This window comes from Calypte anna, chromosome 2 (genome assembly GCF_003957555.1).
Source record: "Calypte anna isolate BGI_N300 chromosome 2, bCalAnn1_v1.p, whole genome shotgun sequence".
NCBI lineage: Eukaryota > Metazoa > Chordata > Aves > Apodiformes > Trochilidae > Calypte > Calypte anna.
In genome coordinates this window covers 22205777-22214027 of record NC_044245.1, presented here as the reverse complement: position 1 = coordinate 22214027, position 8251 = coordinate 22205777, and positions in this window count along the sequence as shown.

Sequence of the window (8251 nt, the reverse complement as noted above, 5' to 3'; positions counted from 1 at the left end):
AAAATTAATTCTTTAACATTGTGATACAACACTTTTTAAAATCTGCAGTTCAACAACTGTCACTTAAAAAGCCTGTCTCTTCTGTGTCTTGTATCTGATCACACTTCAAATGAATATTTTTGGGATGATCTATGTTAACAACTTTTTGTGAAGCTCTCATTTTCAGCAATCACATCCGTATTGTACTTTTTCTATAATAAATGGATATTTACACTTAAATTATTTAACTTTCCACTCTTGCTTTTCTGTTATCATAGAATGGCTAAGGTTGGAAGGGACCTTAAAGATCATCTAATTCCAACTCCTCTGCCGTGGGCAGGGACACCTTCCACTAGATCAGGTTGCTCAAGGCCCCATCCAACCTGGCCTTGAACACTTCCAGGGAAGGAGCAGCCACAGCTTCCCCTTCCTTGGGCAGCCTGCTCCAGCATTTCACCACCCTCACAGGAAAGCGTTTCTTCACAATCTCTAACCCACATCTTCCTTCTTCAAATTTTAAATCATTCCCTCTTGTTCTCTCACTACACACCCATGTAAAAAGCCCTACCCCAGCTTTCTTGTAGGCCCCCTCCAGACATTGGAAGGTTGCCATAAGGTTTCCTCGGAGCCTCCTCTTCTCTAAGCTGAACAACCCCAGCTTCTTTAACCTGTCTTCATAGGGGAGGTGCTCCAGCCCTCTAATCATTTTAGTGGCTCTTCTATCATGGTAGAATTATTAATGATATATAATGTATCTAATGGTTTTCTTCTGTTTTAGAGATGCTTTGAGTATTTCTTTTTCCTGCTGCTAGAGGAAACAGAAATAAATCCTACAAACTGGCTAGAATAAACCAGCAGGACTTTCTGCTTTGCCTGCAACATTTATCTGGGACGGTTACTTTCCTTAATGGCAGATGCTTTATGATTCGTGTCATTTATTACCACAGAGTTTTAGTGTGCAGTGCTATTGCACATTGCAGAAAAGGCCACAGTACGCATCTGGAGGGAGGAAATCTACCTGAAGATTCCCTCACAGTGCTCTTAGCTCACAGTGCCATAGGCAAAATCAGGTTTTTTACTGCCACGAGGAAAGTTTGGCAGTGTGCTCCCCAACTCAGCACACATCCAGACAGCCAAGGGATGCACAAACAGATACTATGTCCAGGCAATGCTCCTGCCTCTCTCTCTCACCCAAAGCCCCTGAAAAGGAAGCTGCACTTAAAAAAGGACAAACACTGTGAAGGAGCATGAACTTTTGGAAACAATTTAAAAAGCAGTGTTGTACTTAAACTTTCCTATCTTTTGTGTACAATTCAAACAAAGTTTCTGGACAGGAGCCCATAAAAAGTCAGTGCCGACAGAGAATGGTTTGTGGTCCACCACAGCATATTCCCTCTTCCGCACTGGAAATTTGACCTTCTCCCTCAAGAGGCAGGCACTGAATCAGCCTGAGGCCAAACCAGGACACAAAACTCCCACCTTTCCCAGGGAGCAAGTGGTTAGAAAACCTCCCTGTGCTCTCATTTCCATGACATTTATCTTCATTCTTTCTATGCATCAGTCAGATCAGGCTCATCAGGAGAGGTAAGTCTCATATCTCAGCAGGATGGAGTCATGAAAATGAAGGTACTATTATGCAAGTTCCTTTTAACATTTCCTTTCCAAGTAGGAGATTTTATATTGCCATATTGTCAGAACAGAGCTTGGTTGACTGCATTGTGCTGTACAACTGAGGAATCAGAGCTACCCATTCTTAAACAATACAAATGAACCCAGAAAACAGGGGAACCCATCTCCTCACCTGACTGGGAGCACCAGGAGTCTTCTCCTTTGGGTCTCACCTTAAGCTGATGAGACCCTTGGACAAGTCTTCCTTCCAGAAACAGTAGATTTGTTCGGATTGTCTTGGCTTGTCTGGAGCTTTGTTTTAGCTAGCTGAGCTGTAACAGCAATTATTTACCTACCAGGTGAATATTACTTAATTTGTTTAAGTTTTAGCTTAGCTTTGTGAAGTTGCATATTATAGTGCCTATTGTGATAATACTTTTGAAATTTCTGTATATAATAGATAGCAGAGAAGCATTAGTTATTTTGTGTTATGGCAGCTATGATCTAGAATGGAACTAGTGTAGAGGATTACAGAAGTAATGGATTATAGTAGAGGTTTTTCAAGACAGGATGAAAACAGAGGGTTCTTGGTTATACACAAATTACTAGTGCTCAATTAAGCCCACGGAAGGCTGTCTTTAGAGATAACAAAAGGAACAAAGAACACATATTCAACATACGTAATCAAAGCATACTACATACAGTATATTTAGATAACTGGAATTGCAGACCAATGAGGAAAGAGCAACGTGCACTACGTGCTAAGAAACATATAAAATCAGCCCTGAGCAGGTCCTGAAGCAAGGTGGCAGGAATCCTCAGTAGCATCACTCTTCTTCCAGTGGAGGACTCAGGACACTACTAACTCACCATAACCCTCTCCCTGCTTCTTGAGGACCAACAGAAAGGTGAGCAAATTGCTATGTACAATTTTCAATTGCATCATGACTGGGAGTGAGCTATAATGATAAATTTTGGAGTTCTGATTTTAGCAAAATGAGACTAATAATAACTCTTTAATTAGAACTGCAAATACCTCAATTGATTCTTGAACTGATATGTAAAGTTTGGGGTTTTAGTCTACATTAATTGTGTGGTGTGGGTTTTTTGGTGTGTTTTGTACTCATGAAGCTTATTTGTAATTGTGGATGCAACACAATAGCAAATTAAGGAAGTTGTTATTCCTCGACGGCTACACAACAACAAAAAATATCAAGAGATTGAGACAGGAGATGAAGTATGAGTTAGTACTAAAGCAAGAGTATTATCTAAAGGAGACAGAGATTTGAGAGAGACAATTCAGTTGTGCTTTTTGCTTGGAAGAATAAATAAAGCCGCCTTGGTTTAGAGAAGATGAACACTTTTTATTCTGACAGCTCTGTTTTCCCATTAGTGTCTTCCCATGGCATTGCCATCTAACAGTTGACAGAAATGTGGTTTTGTAAGTATTAATTTCTGGAGGGGGTGGCTCTGTCCCTTAGGCCATAATTTTTGTCACAATAGAAGCAGCTTTTCACATTGCTAAAATTAGTCTTTCAGTTGACTTTGCTAGCAGAAATATGACAAATGCTTCCAAAAGTTCTTATTAAGCAAATTTCATGGAGATATTTATTATAACTTTCTGACATTCTTAAAAAAAAGCAAAACACAGACTACTCCTCTGAGGTATATGCACACATTTAAATAACTTCTCATAAAAATAACAGAATGTAGATGAGAATGGTCAAGACAAAAATAGCCTTACTGTAATACATGATGGTGTGTCCAGTTCCACTATTAGCATCTCACAAAGTCTACCTGAATCTTCTGCCTGTTTTTTTTTTAATTTTTTAAAATAATAAAGTATACTTGGAGGGGCTGGAGGACTGGGTAAAAACTGTCCTCTTTTTGCATATAGAGATTTTCAGAGCACACTTGCCTGTGAAGTGCTCCTTGTGAAACCTAAAAGTCTGAATTTTTACTTTTTTCTGGGACACTTCTCATTCTCTCTTTATTGACTTCCCTGTAAACACTACCTGCACAAAAATAATCTTAATGTGGCTGGGATACCATTCGAGAAAGAAACCATAGAAATCTGCTGGTAATAAGCATACTTTAAACAGAGAAACTAGAAGAGGAGCAGAAAGAGCAGGGTCAGTGCTTTGAGGTCAGTAAGAAGAAATTGTGAAGGGAAGAGGCTTTGAGGACAGAACATTGGTTGTTCTGCCAAGACCAAGTGAAAGATCTTTCAGAAAAGTGATGTCATTTAATAACAGTTCATGATCATGTCTTAGGAACTCAAAATCATCCTTTCCAGTGGGTTAGGTGTTATTACGCTCTACAAAAAAGACAGGTCAGAGGGCTTCATCTTCCCAATCCAGAAGAAGACAGCTGAGCACCAGCCTTTCAGCCAGCCAAGGTTCTATTTTGCAAAGTAATAATTTTGCTTTGCAAAAGGGGAGAGGTCTTGGGATATTCACCTGGGTCTGCTCATCCTTGGCTCAACCCTAGCTTTGCATTTGCCCTCTAGGCTACAGCATTGACACTGGATAGAGATGCTGTGTACACCACCCACTCCTCACATAGCACTGGCTTCTCTAAATCACCTTCCTTTCCTTAGTCTGAGCCACATTGCTCAAGTCCTGCTGAGAAAAAGAGAGCAGTCATCTGGATAACTATCTTGCTCAGTGAAACCAGAACCTTGAATTGTTCAAATTACTTCCTTTTCTGTCTTCTGCTTGATGGCCAAGCATAATAATGATGGCCAGTGACACTGTAAGCACTCAAAAGCTCCAAATGAAACTGCTGAGGGGTCTCAGAGACCCGATTACACTATAGACTTTCAAGTCCTCTGTCATTGCCAGACTGGCACCAAAAGCCATGTACTCACACAAACAGCCTACTCACCTTCATGCCCCCTTCTTATTGCTCTCTGTCAATCCAGTACAAATTATTTTTTTCTGATTAATTGTAATATCAAAGAAGTGTCTTTAGGCAAGAAGTTTTACATTTCTTTTGTTCTTGTTGCTATCTATGCAAAGATAGCAATACAATTTCTCCTAGACTGAATGTTAGCTTTTTATTTCTGTCTGATGATTGTCGGAGGGTACGGGCTTGCGGAGCAAAGAGACAACTCAATATGAGTTAGCAACTAAACTCAATTTTATTAAGCAAGGTGTTACATTTATATGGTCTTAGTGCCTTCGTGGCTCATGTTGATTGGCTGCGTGTTGCTGTTCACACACCTATTGTCATGTTGCGATAGGGTGCTGCTTATCATCCTTGTCCTGCTTTGTTGATCGCAGGCATCCTCTTTGCAACTTTTTATCTGCCGTAACTTTCTTCTTCTCAGGCGCTGAGAACTGGTTAAATACAACTGTTTATGTGCTGTCTATGCGATGTTTTCCCAGCCTATTATTCTTCTTTCTGTTGCCAATTCCCTTATCTTTTGCACACAGCTGATCTTTTAATAACCTTGCACCTGGGCCTCAAGGCCCTTAGCTCACTCTGGCTAACGCTAATTAGTCAGGATTGTTCACATGTCCGTTTTCTTCCAAAAAGCTCCCAACAGATGATTATTGCTCAGATGATAATGAAGTTCCTGTTTTCAAGAGGAAAAAAAACCAAAAACCTGTAAAAGAATAAAAGGGAAAAAAAAAAAAAAAGAGAGAGAGAGAGGAAAGAATTGTATTCTGTATGCCCTACTAGCTTAGAAGAAAAATGTTTCAAGCTCTTCCTATGCTGGATGACACAGATGGACACAGATGCTGGATGACATCTTTTTTTTCACTACACCAGGATGTTCTTCACAGAATACTTCAGCTGTTAATGTTTTTCTTCCCATCTCACAAAAAAACCCACTATAGTTTGCCTGTAAAATGCTAGGAAATGAAAATCCTGTATATTGCTCCACAAAAGACCATAACTATATCTAAGATATCAGAGGATATTTTGGCCTCCTGGTAGGAACTATGAACAGCAGAGTATGTTCCTAGAAGTTAAGTGAGCAATAGTGTCACATTTGTTGTAACATAAGGAAAGATTAATTAGAAATCTTTCATGCAGCAGGAATGCAGAGCAGCCTTCACAAATTCATGCACAAGAGCTATCTTTGGCCACAGGGTAGCTTTATCTGCTGAAACAGCAAGGAAGGCTGATACCAAATGGTTTTATTATCACAGAAATGGAAGTGTGACTCCATAAAAAGACAATACCACCTGAACAAAATTACCTTCATTCAGCATGCAAAATATTGTACTTTAGCTTCATATGCCTTCAATGTGTAAAATACCCACTTGAAAGCTAAAATGGCAGGTAGCCAAAACCAGAAAATAACATTAAAAATAGAATAGCTCATACAGTTGTGTTTTCCCCTCTCCTACTGACATTATTATAAGTAAGAGGTCCCTCTAGGATCATCTTTACTGATCAACTCATGTGCATTGAAAACTAATGAGACAATGAAAAGCTGAGATGCCTTATGCATATGTATGTGAACATAGTTCCTTTGCAGATATTAGCTTTATAAGCAGGAATCCAAGAGAGCTTTGGCCAAGCCCTGAACAGCAAGTGGAAAAATGCTTCAGTCCACCTTGCAGCCCTCCCATGTGTCATCCTTTCTTCTGTCCAGAAAAATTATTCCCCTTCTTCTCACTCTCCCCGCTTCTCAAACACTTTCACAGCAGGTGATCATAAAGAAGGATGTTTTGGTTTCGTGGACAGATTAGATGAGGTTAGTGATTTATATAAGAAGAAAGAAGCTAGAAATGGCTGTCTTATCAAAAAACTCACCTGTTCCCCAGCTCTGAACATCTGGTTACATCACAGCTCATTTCTGTATGTCTCTTTATGGCTTGTGTTTTCACCTTCTGAGCACGTTTATCTTGATCTACAACTTCAAGTGACCTGTGCTGTTCACCTACTCACATACCCAGCATTTCCCTCACTGTCTTACAGAAAAATCACTGAGAAAAAAAAAAGAATTAAAACTGTCAAAAGTTCTAGAGCTTATGCTTAGCCACGGACTGGATATTTCCACTCTGTAGAAATTAATATCAAACATTTACAGGTCAACAGCTTCAGCCTGAGCACATGAAGGAAGCAAACCATCACCTGAAATAGTGTCAAGCAAAGTATAAGATAGTTTGTACATTTGTTGACTTTATTTGAAAGTGAAATCTGAACTAATTTACCTTGCAAACACTTTTTTTTTTCTTTTTTCTTCTTTTTTTTTTTTTCATCAAGAGTCACAGACTAGCTTTGGGGCAAAGGAGCATGAAGTTACTCTGAACTGTTTCCAGTCAGTGATTGTATGGAAACCCCACAGTGAAGCATACAAGACCCATGTTTACTGTTTCTGGGAAAGCTGATATCAAGCCAGTTATTATTAAAGACTAAGAACCCAGTTTTTAACTCCCAAGAAACTATGCTTTGTGCAGAAATCCCATGATAGAGTGTACAGGAAAAAGTTTATTTTTAAATCATGCTGTTTCTTGTCCTGTTTTCAGGTAGAAATCCATCCTACTCTGGCACTAGTAAACCTTGGGTTAACTTGTGTGACTGATGGTGTTTTGCGATCCCTAGTGTATAAATAAATACTGAAAGATGGGTTGACCATTCTAAATACCTTTGCAATTTTAGACATCCGAATAAAGACAGCATGGGATCTGACAGCATGGGATCTGATTTATTATGGCCTCCAGTCTGTGAAGGCTGCATATAGCAAAAAAAAGTTTTACAGTGCTTTAGCCACAATGTTTGTTTCAGATGCTAAATCTTTAAGGTGCAATCCCAAGACTGTATCTTTCCTGCCAAGAAAAACACAAAACCAACTATATTTTAAAGAGTGATAAAATGCAGAGTTGCACTTTTATCACCAACTTTGAGACTTTATTTACCCATAAATTTCCATCAGCCTTTGAGGTGCCTCATGGTGTCCATGTGGACATGGTGGCTCCTCTGGGCATCAGAACTGCTCCTCCCAGGGGCAGCAATCCTAGCTGCGTGTCCTAGGATTCCCTGGTCTCAGTGTGAGTTTGCTCTCTGGTGGAGATTTTGCAGAGCATAATGACAGGATTTGTGTCTCCTTTTTTCTCTTTCCCTTTTGGGTTTTCATCAGAAGGTTGTCATGTTTTCTTATACAACATCCCTGAGCCTGGGGAAACAACCTCCTACAAACATGCAGCTTTGTAACACCACTGATTTTTTTTCCTATGAAAAGAAGCACAGACAAGTGATGATAGGAGACAACAAACAGACAAAATAAAGAATTAAGCATGAGTGTTGAGAGCTCAAAAATGTATCACAAGGAACCCAGAGAGGGACACAGAAAAGAGCACACAACTCCCAGAGAATTTCTGAGGACTGCTGGGGTTGTTGGCCATCTAGGAGTGGCAGCAAGCCCCGCAGTCACAGCATACCTTCTCTTGCTCTCTACCTTTCTCATGGCAGAGAGGAACAGAAAAGCCAGAGACAGCACAACAGCAGCAAACAGGTCCCATGATTTACTGGACCTTTGGGTGGGTGATGCAAAAATGGAGAGGTGAAAGGAGAAGCAGAGCCAGAAGCTTCAGAAAGTACTGGGGGAGCCAGAGGATGAACTGTACAGGGAGGTGGAGGCTGAGCAGGAGGGGTAGCGAGGAGTTTCTGACTCTTCTTAGCTGCAAAGGTCTTGGTTGTTTCCCAT